The following is a 20,477-nucleotide window of genomic DNA, read 5'->3' on the forward strand; positions in this document are numbered from 1 at the left end:
TGAAATTACCTAATAGAGGTGCAATCGACTGTAAATGTCCTAAGGGTCTTTAAGGTGTGTCAATGTGAGATAGATGAAGGTAGAGAGCAATATTCTTAGCCAACATGTGGCTTCTCATTTCAAGAGTAAAGGAGGCACTCAAGAAGGGTCGTTCTCTGAACTTTGCAGACAGGTCTCTTTCCCCTACCAACCTCTCTCCTCGTCTCATGCCACCATTCCGGGGTTTTCCCCCTACATGGTCGATACGGAAAGGCATTCAGCGGAAAGTGTTTTTTTTTTTTTTTTTACTCAATAAGTCGGGGGAACCGATTTCAATGTGCGGGATTTGTCCATTGTCTTGAGCCAATAAAATAACAAGATCAGGGAATCTTTCGAGTTTGACTCCCCAGAAATACTTGATAAAAGTCCAATATGAGTGGTGGAGCATTACTAGTTCAGACTTGAATAGGGATAGTCAACCTTGTTCCATTCGGACAAACTGGAGAGCTGCATGGATAGAGGGAAAACCACCAGTGGTGTAGTGCTATGTTTTTAGGTGAGGGAGTGAAATTGTTTTTAGTTTTTATGATGTTATAATTTCTCAATCAACGTTTTTACCGACAGATGTAGCCTATTGAATATCATTGTAGAATAGACCTATGTATAACATTCCAAGAAAATGTTATATTTTTAATACCTTCAAACACCAAGTTAGGCATACCTAATTTCAAAATAGGCCATCATCACTGTCAATCATGAATTATAATTCTTCACGTTTTACCGGTGAAATGCCCAAACTGCATGCCTGCCAATCATTTGACTTCAATCAGTTTCATGGGGATATGCATTTAGATCTTCTTGAAGTACTGTTTTGTGAGCAGATTGTGTTTACAAACTATTAACCTTTCTTGTAGGCCTCTTTTGTTTCAATCAAAGCATATATCCTGCCAATTGGCACGCACTGTTGAGTCTTGGCCCAGGATTTTTGTTGTTGTTGACTATTCAGCTTCAGACAAGAAATGACCGAGGAGGTGTTTTTGGTATAACATATATTATAGGCCTACTATGCTACAGTATATACTATTATATTCGGTTCTGTTAGGCTATGTAAAATACCAATTAATCATTATGTGATCTTGCAAGACATGGATTCAAATCAAATCAAATCAAATTGTATTTGCCACATGCGCCGAATACAACCTTACAGTGAAATGCTTACTTATAAGCCCTTAACCAACAATGCACTTTTAAGAAAATCAAGGCAGACACGCAGTGAATTCTCGTTGGTGTGATGATAAGGTTTATGCGGTGGATACTTTTGTCTGCATACGGAAAGAGGTGGTGCATTTCTGTAAGCTAAGCACTCAGACAGTAGGGGGCGAGTTCAAGTGTGTCGTACATGAGACCTAAGTTCATAACAAACTGTTTTGAGGACAGCCGTTTTAGCAACCCCTGGTAGAGTTTTCTGTCTGTGGCTGTTCTTGTTACGTCAGATTTGGCCCGCTCAAAGTGGTCAAGCCTCCAACTACAGTTATTTATCATTCACGCCACCGCCAGAGAGAGAGAAGACAAGGAAGAAGCCACCATTTACCTACCTATAGGCTGCTATAGCCTACATATTTAATTTATTTGTAATTCTATTGTTTTCATGGAATTGTAATGGTAATTAAATATAATTTTCCAGAAATATTTTTACCAACTCTGTGTATTCTCAAATTGAAAAAAGTGAGGGGAGTTCTGCTCCCCCACGCTACAGCAGCACCACATCCCTGAAAACCACATTGACCGTTTGATTGCATATGACAAACCTAAGAGGCAGGGATGTGTGTATAGTCGAGAAACATCTGGGTCCTCAAGTAAACGTCGTCAGAATTATTTGACTAGTGAAAAAGTCGTGTTTCAATCATCTTGGGGTGATCAGGTTTTGCTATAATCAGGTGTTTTGAGGTTGATTCTCCATAACGTTCGCTAAATATTCTCACGTGAAGCACCATGTCTATAAAATGTGCTTCTGGTTGTTGGAGATATTGCATATAGGCCGACCCATTTAGACACCGAGTCTGCCAGTTATTAAACTTAACTTCTCTATAAAGAAAGAAATTCCACAGACAAGTTAGAGACCGTTTAATTCAGAGCTGTCTTTACATTAGTTGTAAAAATTACTTACAAAACACACACAAACGCTTTTGAATGACTTCTGTAATTAAAGACTTACAAATTATACATCCATTTGGTGTTGGTCTAAGAAAAATGCCTGGTGTGGCAAAATGTTAGATCTGGGTGCAAAATTAGAGCAATTGTACTTTTCTCGTGGGACTGGCGCATGTGAGTTTTCTCGAAACAAAAGTTCCTCAGGGGTCAAAGTGAAAAACGACTCATTGCGAACACAAATCACTCCCCTTTGGCTTTTATTATTCACCCTCTAGACGTAAACAAAGCATTTTTGCAACATTATTGTTTGTTGTGTCTGCTGGCTAAATTTTGTCTAGTCCTAAAGTCCGCCCTACAGTCCATCGATAATATTCGAAGGAGGAAATGTAATGCTCTGTATATTTTTGGTACAGAATTAAGTAATGCAACTGGGGAGTGGGTGGAGCAGTGGAATAATCCATGTGCATTCATGTCTGGCCATCTGGACTGGACACATACATACACACACACACACACACACACACACACAGAACCACATTTGGGGCTGGGCTAACCCTCATTAGAACTAGTTCTACAGGCCCAGACCCACCTCACACCAGATCATCCAGTCCAGATGGCTGTGGGAAAGAAAGGGGGGGAAATATGTAAGAAAATATATGTAAGAAAACAACATAGTATGTTATACCTTTGAAACACAGGTAGGAGGAAAATGAACTGTTCATCTTGTAATGCATGTTTCATCAGAACCTGCCAACTGCTATAAATCCATGTCACACAAAGCATGTCAACTCTAAGAGATGTGTCTGTCTATGGCTGAGTCTCAAATGGCACCCTATTCCCTATTTAGTGCACGACTTTTGACCAGGGCCCATAGGCCTCTGGTGAAAGTGCGCTATATAGGGAATATAGTGACATTTGAGACGCACCCTCTGTGTCTGTGCAGGTGGCCTACATTTTGATGTGAGGAGGGCACACCCGAAATGCAACCCGATGACATACATATTCAGTATTCATTTGTGTGTTTGTATGTTATTACAAATACTTTAACTGTACGTGCTTATGTATGATCATGCACAGTATGTATGATTCAACTTTTTTGCCAACGGGGCAAACTCATCAACTTCTCCTTAAAGGCTCAACCCTGTAAGTAGTAAGAAACACCACTTTCCATTTGTTTTGTCCAAGGGTGGAGTCCTAGACTTCACATGTAATTTAAACTTCCACAGAGACAATGCATTGATGTCAATGAGAAATTCACAGTAAAGTTTGAGTGACCCTCACACTTCTTTTAAACAAGGACTTGTCCCTACTCCAGGGTGGGGTGGGGGTAACTCCTGTCCTGGAGGGCCACATTGTGTGCAGGTTTAGTACAGCTCAGCTCAGCACAGTTCAGCTTGACTAAGCACAGCATAGTTTGGCTCGGCACAGCTCGGCTCAGCACAGGTTAGCTCGGCTTAGCACAGTTCAGCTCGGCTCAGCTCTGCTCAGTTCTGCTCAGCCTTACACAGTTCGGCTCAACCCAACACTGTTCAGCCCAGCACAGTTCAGCTTTGCCCAGTTTAGCACATTTTGTCACAGTTCAGCTCGGCACAAAAGCAGCCTGTTGTGGCCATGCGGCAGCCATCTGATTTATGCAGCCCTGCTGACAAACAGAGAGGAAGAGAGGAGAAGAGAAGAGAAGAAAAGCAGCTAATGCTCGCTAACCCCCATCAGCTGCCTTCCCTGTCCGCTTTCCTGTTGGATTAGCCCAAATGGACTTCGGCAAATGGAGGGCTGAGTTGAGGAGCCCCCTTTAGAAGATACACATATTCGCTCTCACGTGTTCTTTGTTGTCACGCCCTGACTCTGAGGACTTGTATTTGTTGAGTCAGGTTGTGTATTTTCCGTGTTGTGTGTTGCTATGTTGATTTCTATGTTTTAGATCTAGCATGTGCAGATCTATGTTGGCCGGGGTGGTTCCCAATCAGAGGCAGCTGTAGCTCGTTGTCTCTGATTGGGGACCATACTTAGGCAGCCTTTTGGCACCTGTTAGTTGTGGGATCTTGTTCCGTGTAAGGTATGTTGTTTGTATGCTACCTTGGACTTCACGTTTCGTTTCTTGTTTTTGTTGTGTGTTTATTCGTAAATAAATATGAATGCATATCACGCTGCGCCTTGGTCCTTCTCATTCGTCAACGATCGTGACATTTGTACACATACAAGTCCACATGTGTACACACGCAAACACAGGCAAATGCTTGCCTCTGGTGACATTTCAGACATGCTAAGTGACAACTGTGGGGCTTTCAATTTCCCCACAACCCACACATTCCGAAGGAAAGAGTACGTGAATTTCGAGCAGCACGGTATCACTCTGCTTCTCAGAGATACATGACATGTCGTAATGAAGACTAATGATTTTGCACTTGAAAGGCTGCCATTCCTTTGCTTGATAGGTTCACCTATACACACCACCCAGCCAGACTCAGAGGCAGACAGACAGGCTTGAATTTAGTTGCACTTGAAGCAGAGAAAGTAAACATGGAATACCACACATCACGCCCAACTTCAGAGAGAGGACAAGGTTGAAAGCGAGAGAGAAAGAGAGAGGGATGTTAGATATGACATTAATGTGTTCCTATATTTATGCTTTGGCAGTGTAAGATAACGTACTTTCATGCCAATAAAGCTAATTGAATTGAGAGAGAGATAGTGAGGGCAAAAGAAAGAGACAGAGAGCAAGGGAGAGAAAGATATAGAGAAAGAGAGTCATTGGAGCTTATCTAAATGTTGACTTTGAGTGGCGTTTAGGAGCCAGGTTAATGGGGAGAGTCCAAGTGGCCACTCTACCAGCCAATGACTCTTGGCTTGGTTGGCCTTTCACATGAGGTCAGCCCCAACAGACTACCATTCTCTCTCTCTCTCTCTCTCTCTCTCTCTCTCTCTCTCTCTCTCTCTCTCTCTCTCTCTCTCTCACCACTAGGGTTGCAATTTTTTTTTACATTGGAGTCATTCCACGTCCCTTTTGATTAGCTCAGGTGATATGGTCAAGTGTGAAACGCTCAATAGAAACAATTGATCCTTGATTGCGATACGGGTTTGGAAACCTTAGAGAGAGAGTCGGGACAGTTACACGTTGGCCCCGCTGTGGTCAATTGCTCAAATGAGAACCCTATGGCTGAATGGCCTTGGGTTCTCGAGAGCTATGGTTAGGTTAGATTTAAATGATAGATTTAAATTAAATTTAAATTAAGACTTGGATTTAAAAGGAATAGCATTGAGACTGGTGCAAAATATATGGTGGAAGGAAACCCTCTCTCACCCATGTTTACACCAATCCAATGCTTTTTAACTTTAGTAGTACATGTAAGAAGAATCAAGTTAGCTACCAAGACATTTTTTTCTCTGTTAGATAGTGATAGCTAGTAATAATGATGCACAAGCTAGGCCTTTTTGAAACATCGTCATCTCCTGGCCGCATTTAACAGATTCAGTAGCATGAAAACCCCCCAAAAGCAAGATTCTTGCCCGAAGTTAAAAATAATCATAACAAAAACGTAACATCATTCGTGATGGTTTTCATTTTATTGTAGTTCGTTTTGGAGTCAAATGTATGTTGCAACAAAAAATGATATGGTGTTGAAATCATAAGCCTAAAGATTATAATGTTGCAACTTTCATAACAAATTATGATACAATGGCATGGATGGACGTTTACCAAAGAAACTGCGAGCAAAGAAAGTGTTTTCAACATTGTAATTCACACACACCCAGAGGAATATGGACATTTCCAATGGAGGAGGCATCCTATGATTGGGCCCAGTTTAGCCGGTGTGTGTGTGTGTGTGTGTGTGTGTGTGTGTGTGTGTGTGTGTGTGTGTGTGTGTGTGTGTGTGTGTGTGTGTGTGTGTGTGTGAGGCCTGAGGTCTGGCTCTCTGTTCAGATGGCACGGTGCTTTGCTGGGGAATGTGTAATTACGCAGCAAAATGCTTTGATCCAGGTTTTTCCATCAGGCCCAAATTGTCCTCACATTGTGCAGTCCTGTGGATCCTTGGGACTCAGAGGGATGGAGGCTCCTTTCATGTGCACCCCTCTGGACCTCAAAGTATCCCTCCCCTGAAAACTGAGCTCCCTCTCTTTCTCTTTCTCCACTGCTCTCTCTTTCTCTCCTGCTCACTGGCACGGACGAAGGAATGTGTGTGAGAAAAAGAGAGGAGAGAGTAAGTGTGTCTGAGAAAAAGAGCGAGTGAGTTGGTGAATGGGTGAGAGTGTGTGTGAGAGAGAGAGAGATGTACACAGACAAAGAAAGACAGAGAGGTAAAATACAGTGGAGAGGACATCGCCTAACATGCCTGTTTCATCAGCCAGCGTATTTCATCATTATCACTCCAAAGAACAGGAAAACATCCCTTGGATCAACATGTCCTTAATAACAAACACCCTCCTTCTGAGAACACTTCTCCCCCTTTCTATCTGTTCAAACTTCACACAGTCTCTGGACTGAAGGAACAAATTGTGTGCCCTCGGTGTAATCTCCAAATGAGCAACAGATGCTCGGCTTATAAAATCACCCAAGACTCACTTTAGATGTGCACTCTAAACTGTAGAGTCTACAGCAAATCTACAGTATGTCATGGACATTCACCTTCTATTCTCAGAGACGTTGTACACGTTTACGTAACTACAGTGAAAAACGTAGATGTAGACTGTATAGATAGGCATCTACACAACATATGCTTCTGGCTTATAAAATCACAGAGATTCTCTGTGGGCACTGTACAGCAAGTCCATGTCATGAACATGAACTTCTAATAAAGAAGTCCATTAACTTCTATTCTCTGAGTCTGAGAAATGTTCAATGTTGATGCATCTGACGATCAAATACCAAAGATTGTGTTTCCTTTCGAGTGGCCCCTGCCAGGGCTTGAAAACCAATCAAGGTTGTGACATGCTTTATGGGAAATATGTTATTTTTGGCTTATTCTATGTGATCTGAGGCCAAAGGGGGAAAGCGCACCAAGATTGTAATTGTATTGGTATTGTTGAGTTGGAGCTAGTTCATATAGGATTGGACACTATGTTAAAAAAGTGTTCAATATCTATTTAGTGTTAGTTACTTTGTTGAGGTGGTGTTTAGAAACCTATTAGCATTGGTTGCAGTATTAGAGATAGTTACTCCGAGATGCCACAAAATGGACGTTTGTCTTCTGTTTTCACAGTATGAGCCCTAATACGAGGTCGCTTGTGCGTTTCTCGAGAGCAATTGGAGTAGCTAGACACATGCTATGCTCTTTCTCCACCCCTTCATGCTTGCAAGGTTAGCCAGCCCCCATTCTACACCCTCCCCAACGCACACACCCTACAACACCTCACCCAGCTCAGTCCAGACATATAGGAAACCTCAGGAGACCGCAGGGTGCAGAGAGGTTTTTACCCCCCCTCGCCCACAGACCACACCACACCACAGTAGTCACCACTCTGGGGTTGACATGCATCTAATGCTCTGGTAGAACTGGTTCCTATTTAAATTGCCAGGTTGAGTGAGAAGAAAGCCCTCTCTCGATCCCTCCCTGCTAATGGAATCAGAAGGGTTGCCATTGCGTGCCTAGAGTGGGAGCTGTGGTCCTGTATCGAATCAGCGGTGTGGTTTCTAGCCACAAATCTGACAACCCTGTGATTGTTATGAGTCTATTACCCTCATGGGTTTTGTTGCCATGTTTGTGACGGACTCAATCGAATCAAATCTGTATTGCCGCATTTAGGCAGTAACTATTTTTCCATGGTGGAATGAAATGGCAGAATGGTTGTGGGTACTGAGAAATGGTAAAACATGGACAGGTACATGCTTCTAGTTATCATAATAGGATGTGTGTGCATGGGCAACAGTTTGTAAATGAAGTCACTGCATACACAAACAATAAAATATCATCTTTATTGATCCGTTAAACAGAGACAACAGTAGGGTGTAAGGTGACGTGATAAAATCTGGACGCTGAGCGAGAATTCTACTGTTTGACTGGTGCTCAAATCAAATCAAATGTTATTTGTCACATGCGCCGAATACAACAGGTGTAGACCTTACAGTGAAAAGCTTACTTACAAGCCCTTAACCAACAATGCAGTTTTAAGAAAGATTACCTAAAAAAAAAAGAAATAAAAATAACAAATAATTAAAGAGCAGCAGTAAGTAAAAATAGCGAGGCTATATACAGGGGGTACCGGTACCGAGTCAATGTTTGGGGGCACCGGTTAGTCGAGGTAATTGAGGTAATATGCACATGTAGGTAGAGTTATTAAAGTGACTATGCGTAGATAATAAACAGAGAGTAGCAGCAGCATTGGGGGGGGGGGGGGGGGGCAATGCAAATAGTCTGGGTAGCCATTTGATTAGATATTCAGGAGTCTTATGGCTTGGGGGTAGAAGCTGTTTAGTTGCCATACCAGGCAGTGATGCAACCAGTCAGGATGCTCTCGATGGTGCAGCTGTAGAACCTTTTGAGGATCTGAGGACCCATGCCAAATCTTTTCAGTTTCCTTAGGGGGAATAGGTTTTGTCGTGCCCTCTTCACGACTGTCTTGGTGTGCTTGGACCATGTTAGTTTGTTGGTGATTATGGACACCAAGGAACTTGAAGCTCTCAACCTGCTCCACTACAGCCCCGTCAATGAGAATGGTGTCAATTTTTCCTGTAGACCTCAATCATCTCCTTTGTCTTGATCACGTTGAGGGAGAGGTTGTTGTCCTGGCACCACACGGCCTACCACTGTTGTGTCATCGGCAAACTTAATGATGGTGTTGGAGTCGTTTCTGGCCATGCAGTCATGAATGAACAGGGAGTACAGGAGGGGGCTGAGCACGCACCCCTGAGGGGCCCCCGTGTTGAGGATCAGCGTGGCGGATGTGTTGTTACCTACCCTTACCACCTGAGGGCGGCCCGTCAGGAAGTCCAGGATCCAGTTGCAGAGGGAGGTATTTAGTCCACATACAGTGAGGGAAAAAAGTATTTTGTACGTTTGCCCACAGACAAAGAAATGATCAGTCTATAATTTTAATGGTAGGTTTATTTGAACAGTGAGAGACAGAATAACAACAAAAAAATTCAGAAAAATGTTATAAATTGATTAGCATTTTAATGAGGGAAATAAGTATTTGACCCCTCTGCAAAACATGACTTTGTACTTGGTGGCAAAAACGCTTGTTGGCAGTCACAGAGGTCAGACGTTTCTTGTAGTTGGCCACCAAGTTTGCACACATCTCAGGAGGGATTTTGTCCCACTCCTCTTTGCAGATCTTCTCAAAGTCATTAAGGTTTCGAGCATGACGTTTGGCAACTCGAACCTTCAGCTCCATCCACAGATTTTCTATGGGATTAAGGTCTGGAGACTGGCTAGGCCACTCCAGGACCTTAATGTGCTTCTTCTTGAGCCACTCCTTTGTTGCCTTGGCCGTGTGTTTTGGGTCATTGTCATGCTGGAATACACATCCACGACCCATTTTCAATGCCCTGGCTGAGGGAAGGAGGTTCTCACCCAAGATTTGACGGTACATGGCCCCGTCCATCGTCCCTTTGATGCGGTGAAGTTGTCCTGTACCCTTAGCAGAAAAACACCCCCAAAGCATAATGTTTCCACCTCCATGTTTGACGGTGGGGATGGTGTTCTTGGGGTCATAGGCAGCATTCCTCCTCCTCCAAACACGGCGAGTTGAGTTGATGCCAAAGAGCTCGATTTTGGTCTCATCTGACCACAACACTTTCACCCAGTTCTCCTCTGAATCATTCAGATGTTCATTGGCAAACATCAGACGGGCATGTACAGTGGGGAGAACAAGTATTTGATACACTGCCGACATTGCAGGTTTTCCTACTTACAAAGCATGTAGAGGTCTGTAATTTTTTATCATAGGTACACTTCAACTGTGAGAGACGGAATCTAAAACAAAAATCCAGAAAATCACATTGTATGATTTTTAAGTAATTCATTTGCATTTTATTGCATGACATAAGTATTTGATACATCAGAAAAGCAGAACTTAATATTTGGTACAGAAACCTTTGTTTGCAATTACAGAGATCATACGTTTCCTGTAGGAGGGATTTTGGCCCACTCCTCCATACAGACCTTCTCCAGATCCTTCAGGTTTCGGGGCTGTTGCTGGGCAATACGGACTATCAGCTCCCTCCAAATATTTTCTATTGGGTTCAGGTCTGGAGACTGGCTAGGCCACACCAGGACCTTGAGATGCTTCTTACGGAGCCACTCCTTAGTTTCCCTGGCTGTGTGTTTCAGGTCGTTGTCATGCTGGAAGACCCAGCCACTACCCATCTTCAATGCTCTTACTGAGGGAAGGAGGTTGTTGGCCAAGATCTCGCGATACATGGCCCCATCCATCCTCCCCTCAATACGGTGCAGTCATCCTGTCCCCTTTGCAGAAAAGCATCCCCAAAGAATGATGTTTCCACCTCCATGCTTCACGGTTGGGATGGTGTTCTTGGGGTTGTACTCATCCTTCTTCTTCCTCCAAACACGGCGAGTGGAGTTTAGACCAAAAAGCTATATTTTTGTCTCATCAGACCACATGACCTTCTCCCATTCCTCCTCTGGATCATCCAGATGGTCATTGGCAAACTTCAGACGGGCCTGGACATGCGCTGGCTTGAGCAGGGGGACCTTGCGGGCGCTGCAGGATTTCAGTCCGTCACGGCGTACTGTGTTACCAATTGTTTTCTTGGTGACTATGGTCCCAGCTGCCTTGAGATCATTGACAAGATCCTCCCGTGTAGTTCTGGGCTGATTCCTCACCGTTCTCATGATCATTGCAACTCCACGAGTTGAGATCTTGCATGGAGCCCCAGGCCAAGGGAGATTGACAGTTCTTTTGTGTTTCCTCCATTTGCGAATAATCGCACCAACTGTTGTCACCTTCTCACCAAGCTGCTTGGCGATGGTCTTGTAGCCCATTTCAGCCTTGTGTAGGTCTACAATCTTGTCCCTGACATCCTTGGAGAGCTCTTTGGTCTTGGCCATGGTGGAGAGTTTGGAATCTGATTGATTGACTGCTTTAAGAGTGTGCTCCTAATCTCAGCTCGTTACCTGTATAAAAGACACCTGGGAGCCAGAAATCTTTCTGATTGAGAGGGGGTCAAATAGTTATTTCCCTCATTAAAATACAAATCAATTTATAACATTTTTGACATGCGTTTTTCTGGATTTTTTTGTTGTTATTCTGTCTCTCACTGTTCAAATAAACCTACCATTAAAATTATAGACTGATCATTTCTTTGTCAGTGGGCAAACGTATTAAATCAGCAGGGGATCAAATACTTTTTTCCCTCATTGTAGGTGTTCCTTTTGTCTTGGTGTGAAAGGGCAGTGTGGAGCGCAATAGAGATTGCATCATCTGTGGATCTGTTGGGGCAGTATGCAAATTGGAGTGGGTCTAGGGTTTCTGGGATAATGGTGTTGATGTGAGCCATGACCAGCCTTTCAAAGCACTTCATGGCTACAGACGTGAGTGCTACTGGTCAGTAGTCATTTAGGCAGGTTATCTTAGTGTTCTATGGTGGTCTGCTTGAAACATGTTGGTATTACAGACTCAAACAGGGAGAGGTTGAAAATGTCAGTGAAGACACTTGCCAGTTGGTCAGCGCATGCTCGGGGTACACATCCTGGTAATCCATCTGGTCCTGCGGCCTTGTGAATGTTGACCTGTTTAAAGTTCTTACTCAAATCGGCTACAGAGAGCGTGATCACACAGTCGTCCGGAACAGCTGATGCTCTCATACATGTTTCAGTGTTACTTCCCTCGAAGCGAGCATAGAAGTAATTTAGCTCGTCTGGTAGGCTCGTGTCACTGGGCAGCTCGCTGTGCTTCCCTTTGTAGTCTGTAATAGTTTGCAAGCCCTGCCACATCCGACGAGCGTCGGAGCCGGTGTAGTACGATTCAATCTTAGTCCTGTATTGACACTTTGCCTGTTTGATGGTTCGTCGGAGGGCATAGCGGGATTTCTTATAACCTTGCGGGTTAGAGTCCCGCTCCTTGAAAGTGGCAGCTCTACCCTTTAGCTCAGTGCGGATGTTGCCTGTAATCCATGGCTTCTGGTTGGGGTACATACAGTCACGGTGGGGACGACGTCATCGATGCACTTATTGGTGAAGCCAGTGACTGATGTGGTGTACTCCTCAATGCCATCGGAATAATCATTTTATAAATCATGATATTTTGATCAACTGTGAATTAAATTGAAATCATTTTTGCACAAATATCTTCCTTAATATGTTGTGAATAACGTGTGTAGATGTCAATGTTGTCTGATAAACCGTTCGTGAGCATGTCTGTGATATGGGGGAGCTCCCTCAATCAGTGGGGCCAGAGTGGTTTGACGCTTATGACAATCACTTTTCGAGCTTTCCTGAAAATACTGCTTTCACATTCATCCATTTCAGGAGGTTTTATCTTGTCCAATCATAAACGAGTTGAGTACCAACTCAAAGTATACAAGTTGACTGACGTCTGGAAGGAGTTCTGTGGAGAAAGCTACAAAATTGCCGGATTCGATTGAGTCCGTCACAAACATGGCAAGCTTTCATTTACATTGTTTGACCATATACATTTGAAGAAACGCTAAAAAACATATATCACTACACAGGTTGTATTCTTGGGAACATTTTGCTATGTTGCTGTCATAATTTCATGCTGAATTGTTGAAGCGATCATAGATTTACCCGAGTAGGTGTTTGGCTAGCTAGCCACCGTTCGCTAACGGGAGAGAGTGGGGTGTTCTGCTTGGCTACGGAGGAGATGTTCTCTCTCAATACGCTCTGTCTCTCTCTCTCGCTCTCTCGATTTGGTGAAAATAAAATACAATTTAATGCATTTAAATCTCAGGATCTCAGGGACAATTTGATATGCAGCAATTGAGACTGCATTTAGAATTGCGGTTGCGACCAGAGATTAACCATGGAGGTGACAAGCTGTTTTAGCAAGTCTGCTAGCTAGCTAGCTAGGTAGTTGAGGGGGAGAGAGAAACATTGCTTGGCGCCTGTCTCTCGTCTCTCTCTCTCTCTCTCTCTCTCTCTCTCTCTCACACACACACACAGGAGAGAGAGAAAGGAAAGAAAGGGGGAGAGCACGGGGAGGGAGAGAGAGTAGTAGGCAGGGAGGGATGAGAAGAGATAGAAAGATGGGGGAGAAAAGATGGGAGGGAAGGAGAGGACCACTGGCTGACAAATGCCCTCGGCAAGCACTGCCAGTCTGTTTTTGTTTGTTTGATATTAATAGGCTTGTATTCTTCCCATGTTTAACAGATATCTTCCTCGTCTGAATGGCCTCTTCTACCCCTCTGACCAAATACAATGTTAGTATACACAACATACACTGACAGTAGTCTAAGTCTATGTGGGGAGGGGTAAAAGGTGGGACAGATGTCCAGTTAATGTGTTAGCCCATGGTCATTATGCTCAGAGCATAAACTCTCAACACAGTCTACATTTGAACCATCAAATGTCATCTTTCTCTCTCTCTCTCTCTCTCTCTCTCTCTCTCTCTCTCTCTCTCTCTCTCTCTCTCTCTCTCTCTCTCTCTCTCTCTCTCTCTCTCTCTCTCTCTCTCTCTCTCTCTCTCTCTCTCTCTCTCTCTCACTTTATTGGTTGTTGTGTGACATTACAGATGCTCATGTTTTGTTATATTCTCCCAATGTTTAACAAATATCTTGCTTGTCCGGATTGCCTCTTCTACCCCTCTTCTGACCAATTAGTCTGTATATGATGTAAGTGCACTGTCACGACTTCGGCCGAGGCTGCCTCCCCTCCTTGTTCAGGCAGGCTTCGGCGTTCGTCATCACCGGCTTACTAACCACTGCCGCCCCAATCATCATCACAATTGTCTCGTCTTGTCAATCACACACACCTGGTTCCTATCCCCTAATTAGTCTGTGTATAAGTGTTCCCTCTGGCCCCTTGTCCTTGTGGGTGATTGTTATTGTGAGAGTATGTAGCTCGGTGGAGCTACTCATATCATTGTGTTGCCAGGGTAGATTTTCCCCTGTGCTTATGTATTATTGGATTCCGTTACAGTGTATTTACCAGGGATGTTTGTTTCCCCTGTCCCTGTTTCGTTGATCGTTATTGGAGCGCATTTGTGTGTCAACGAAGGAATAAACTCTGTATTCGGTGATTACCCTCCTGCGTCTGACTCCTTTCACCACACTCATCACATGCACACAAACAGTTTATTGGTTGTGTGAAAAGTACAGATTCTCATTGTGTTTTTGTTTGATATTAATAGGCCTGTATTCTTTGCATGTTCATAATGAACTATGGAACTTAAGATATGCGCCTACTGTAATGACATCAGCCTATATGGAATGTTTTATCTTTGCTGCTAATAAATGTGCAAAAGACCCAACCAATAATCTGTTTGGAAAGCGGTTTGTTGTGCACACATTTATGAACACTTGCAATCTCACCTGTGCTAGAATAGCTATCAGGTAGGTTAGCTGCCGCCACCACACACACACACACACACACACACACACACACACACACACTGTGGGGTAAAGGTTTGGTGAGTCTAGCATAAAAGGTCTGTAGGTGTTGTGAATGGACCCATTGAAAGTCTATGGCCATTGGAATGCATTGAATTGTATGCTAAAAAGTAGAAATAGTATGAAAAATATTTTCTCAGGTAACGTAGTTTGATGCAGTCTAATGTTAATTTGGTGTCTCTAGCTCAAAAAAATTACTTTGAAAAAAACTCATTTGTCAATGATTTATTGTGTACAACATGAATGTTGTGCATACATTCATGGCTAATTTGCATATGTATATATATTTAATTATATTTCATTTTAGCATGCTCATATTATTGTATAACGTCTGAAAATATCATGTTGATAGGACATTCCTATCTTGAGATATTTGAGTTTCTGTTTGTTGATCTGAGTTGACCTGTATCATTTTGGTGCCATTTTTGGAAAAGGCTTTGCCATTTCTCCCGCGACCTTTTGACCCAGAATTCGGACACACAAATTGTAATATCTCAGCAATGGTCAGGCCTACAGACATGAAACAAAGTCCACTGTGCTAATGTCATCAGTTCAGCTCTAAAAGCAATGTTTATTTTACCCCCCAACACCCTAACAACAGTCATTTTTGCTGTCACAGTACATACTGTACAAACATACTGTAGGCATGGCTGGTTCGATGTCAGTACTTTTACCCTTTAGTTTGTGTCATGCCTAATCTCCCTTTTCTAGAAGTGCAGCAATATTCTGTGTGGGCTACTAAAAGTAAAAAGTTGAAAAACATGGGCATAACTTTTTCTTGGCTCCTGTATGATCTTTCTCTCTTTGTTTCTCTCTTTCCGCCTTTTGAGACAGCAGCAGTCATAACTACTTTTCATTGACGTCATCAATTCTCGTCGCCCTGTACTAAAACTCCCATTATTAGTAATCCACCCAGGAAGTGTGTGTGTTCTTTATGTTTGTGTGTGTGTTTGTTTCTGTGTGCACATGCATGTCTGTGTGCGTGTGTCGGTGCTTGTGTGCATGTACGGTATGTGTGTGTGTTCTGTATACGCTGGCAGGGACCCGAGGCAGAGACATTTCCATTGTTTTTGAAACAGGCCAGTACGGAGCATTTGCTTTCATTAACTATCAAAGGGCCCTCCGCGGCTGCAGTGGGAATCCCCGCCTTTTCTCTTTTTCTTGGAGGACGCTCTGAGCCCTTCTATCTCAACGGTATGCAACATTGCTCCCTGTCCAACATCCAAGCCCTGTGTGTGTGTGTGTGTGTGTGGCAGTGTGTGTATGTGGCTCCCCATCGAAGCCATGTGTCTGTGTTTGTGTATGTGTGTGTGTTTGCCTGCATTGCAGTATGTGTGTGGTAGAGTGTGTGGCAGTGTGTGTGTGTGGTAGAGTGTGTGGCAGTGTGTGTGTATGTGGCTCTCCATCGAAGCCGTGTGTGTGTGTCTAAGTACTGATGTCATAGGCTGGGATAGAACAGGGATTAATAAGAGCTCTGTTTTTCCTTTCCGTCGTTGTCTGTTTTCAAGGCTGAAGCCATCCAAACATTTCAAAGACACAGTTTTAGTGGGTGTCATATTTCCTGTTTTGTTTTAACACAGAAACGAAGGAATTCAAATGTATTGAGTTAGGCACGTAAGCTTATGATGAAGTTTCATTATGTTTTGGCTAATTGTGATATTCTATAATACACATGTTATATTGGTATCTACAGTTAAATGCCAAAATAAAGGAAACACCAACATAAAGTGTCTTAGTAGTGCGTTGGGCCACCTCGAGCCGCCAGAAAACACACACGCACGCACGCACACACACACACACACACACACAAAGTGTGGTATTGCTATCCTTGTTGGGACCAAATAATTGATTCCCACCCAACATCCTATTTTCCCTAACCCCTAACCCTAAATCTAACCCTTAACCTAACCATAACCCTAACCTTAACCCTAACCTTAACCCCAAACCCCTAACTCTAACCCTAACCCTAAACGTAAGCCCTAACCCTAACCCCTAATTCTAACCCTAATTGTAAAAATGTCCCCACTATCCTTGTGAGGACTTCTGGTACCCACAAGGATAGTTTAACAAAAACACACACACACACACACACACACACACACATACACCCACCCTTTAAAAACCCTATGTTCATTTGAGACCCCTCTTTCAAAGTCACTGAGATCTCTTCTTCTAGCCATGGTAGCCAAAATAATGGGTAACTGGGCATTTTTCACATGTTAATTGCTTTATTAACTCGGGGACTACACCTGTATGGAAGCACCTGCTTTCAACATACTTTGTATCCCTCATTTACTGAAGTGTTTCCTTTATTTTGGCAGTTACCTGTATATCACAATGATGATAGTCTTCATGCATTTATTCTGTGTAGGAAAGTGTTGTTACATCATATGACAAAATGTCACACAATGACAGAGCTTGAAAACTGAGTGGTGGCTCAATTACATACTGTACCATCCTGTCTTAAAACTTCAACCAAAAACCCCCCAATAAATATGGTCTTGGAAAGCTAGTCCATTTTGAAGGGAGTTCCACATCCCTGAAAACCCCCCAACAAAAAAAAACCTGGATATATTACAACTCCTAAAACATGATTCACAGCACAATATTCTACATGGGATACAACGGCATGATCTATGCATTATGTCATGGATATGAAGTCTTTACATACTGTCTACAGACTGTTTAGTCTATAGATTAAAGTTTCCGCCTAGTTCTACTTCATCCAACCATCCATGACACGGTTTATTTTTAGCCCGCTTACTGATTCGTTCGCTAATAGGTGATTTTACGACTCCACATCTTGATTAAATTTGCTGTTTGCGGCACCGCAGAGAAGACAAGAGGGGATATTGGGCGGACATCCTCTGACATCCTCTTTTCCAGCCTATTTCAAATGGTAATCGAAGGAGATTGCTCGATGCTTTGTACCAAACATTCCTCCCTCATAAAAAAAACAACTACGTATTACAAGCTAAAGATGAGGCTGGGAGAGTAGCCAGGAAGGAGAAGGGGGTCTGGCGGGATGCCCGATAAAACCAAACAGTCTTTATCCCATTCTTCAACCCCCACAGACTCCCTAAGACTCCCTCAGACAGCACTCTTTCTTGCGCTCTGAATTTATATAGTCCCTTAAGAGGGACAATAACAAACCGCGGTGACAGCGTGTTGGGACTGAGCCCAGGATCATACTGTTGGAACGGGATCATACTGTTGGAACGGGATCATAATGTTGGAACGCGTTTCCCCCAGAGGGGAGAATAAAGGCATTGTCTGTTCGGATCCCGACCGACTATCAATGATCCATAAGGATGGATGTGTGATTACACAGACACACATGCACACACACACAGACCCCCCCCCCCCCACCCCCAAAGAAACCTTTGCAGTAGTTTTAGTAAAAGTAGTTGATGCAAACTAGCCACTTAAGAAATGCACTCATTAAAAATAACCACCGTGATCTCCATCTTGCTAGCAACTATTTTGTGTTTTATTCAAGCGGATATGCTAGTAATGTCAGCAGTGACGAAGTCCTCTATGCCAAACTGACGTTATTTTACGTACAGATGCTGTTAAGCCGAAGCATTTGAAAATTGTGGGAGCCAGCCCAGATGTCTACAGGGACTACATCTGTAGCCTTTAGGCATTTATAAAGGCTGTGAAAATGATCCGTGAGCTGTTATGAATGCTTATCACAACTTGAGTAATGCACTATAGGGTGATGATAGACTTGGTAAGTCTTTGATCATTATTTTCTAAGGTGTGACCAGTTATAACTGCTAATAACATCCATAATGTCTAATTATTATAGTCTAAAGCCGTCAAACTCAACTCTGGACCTCGAAGCCAGTTCCACTGCATTTTTTTATTGTTCCTCTGTAATCAGGGACTGATTTAGACCAGTGACACCAGGTGTGTGCAATTAATTATCAGGTAGAACCAGCAGGCTCCGGGCCTCTTAGGATAAGAGTTGAATACCCCTGGTCTAAAGGAAACTCTCTTAGCAGCAGTGTTACAATACCTTGTGTGCATGACCTTATTTGGTCATACTTAACATTAAGGTACCCTTTATAAAGGGTACCTTATTGTAAAGTATTACCCATTATTTTTAAAGGGCAAGGATGGGTGGGGGTGGAATGGAGGAAGCATTCTGCATTCCTGTGTGACGAGTCTTCTTGGGAAATGTCACCACCCATCAGGGGACACTAGTGTCGTCCCCAATATATAATGGGAGCATGTCCTGGCCCACTGATAAAGCTCTGTGACCCTTGGAATTCTGGGATTCTGGAGGACCAGGTGACTAGATTATGCACAGCTGGCTGTGGTAAGAGGGGCTTTCAAACAAGGCATCAGTGCAAGGGTGAAGAAAGAGGACCTACTCAACCTGCCATCAAGCTCTTTCTTCTCTCACACAAACACACACACACACGCACACAAACTGGCCCACTGACCCACACACACACTACACACTAACCTCCGGCAACAAAAAAGTAATCCATATTGATGGATCCGACAGATCCATCTGCCCCTCTCCGTATAGCCGGACCCCAGAGAGTGAGCCTGTTCCGACTGGCAGGTTTAATATGGTTACGTCCCAAATGGCACCCTATTTCTTATATAGTGCATTACTTTTGACCAGGGCCCATAGGGCTCTAGTCAAAAGTAGTGCACTACATAGGGAAAAGGGTGCCATTTGGGATGCAAACATGGACTCAGCTGCTGCTGGTGTTCCCATCCTCTCCCTACCTCCCTCCATCCATCCCTCCCTCACTCTATCCCTCCAGCCCTCAAGCCAATCTGGCCACTGCCGGCCACTGGGAATTACACATTCGACCGTCAATAAAATCCCCATTTCATTCATCGGCAGTCATTGTGTCTGCTATTCCCTTGAGCCAGAGCTGCTGCTGGTGGAGTGAACACTGATGGTGTAGGGTAATGTTGCACCTAGACGCTGATCCTGAGTCAATTTAGCATTTTCCCCACTAGTAAGGTTATGATTGGGGGAGGGGAAGCTAGAGATCCTAGATCTGTAACTAGTGACATCGATTGCATTTCATGAACAGTATATAGCCTGAAGGGGATTTGTTAGCAGAGGGATCCAAGACTATGTTTTGGAGACCACTGTCTAAAAACACATCAGTGTTTGTGCTTTTATTTTCCCTTTGCTGTACCTCAGATACTTTCCATTGGAGATTGTTTGAGTAATGAATTTACGTAGCTCTAGTAGTGATAACTGTACAAGGTGTGTGTGTGTTTGTGTGTGTGTGTGTGTGTGTGTGTGTGTGCATGCATGGTTGTTTGTTTGTCTCAGTGTGTGTGTGTTTTTTTTGTGTGTGCTTGTTTGCCTGTATGCCTGTGTGTGTGTGTGCTTGTTTGCCTGAATGCCTGTGTGTGTGTGCTTGTTTGCCTGAATGCCTGTGTGTGTGTGCATGTATGTCAGCCTCTTTGTCTCCTCTCTCTCAGGGCACTAGACAGATGTTATCACAGCATCTGCTGCTGCCCGCTCCCCTTTTCCCTCCCCCCACCAAGACAGTGTCATTTTAGAGCACAGCCCGTAAAATGAGGCAGCTGAAGTTTACAGTCTTCAAATGATGCCCTTGAGGAAACAATCGGGAGGCATAATGTACGCTCAACTTCAAAGACCGCCAGCAGTACTAACTATGTAATTACAAAGCACTCCTGCTTTTAAAGGAATGACGCTTGATCGCCCACTGATATCTTATGGCGAATGAAGGGAGAGTTAGAGAGTTGAGACAGTGTTGAAAAAATCGTGCTGACCTGGCTCGTTTGTAGTTTTTGTAGTTTTTTGGACATGGGATATATT

This window comes from Coregonus lavaretus, assembly GCF_964263955.1.
Source record: "Coregonus lavaretus genome assembly, chromosome: 6".
In the NCBI taxonomy this organism is placed as follows: domain Eukaryota; kingdom Metazoa; phylum Chordata; class Actinopteri; order Salmoniformes; family Salmonidae; genus Coregonus; species Coregonus lavaretus.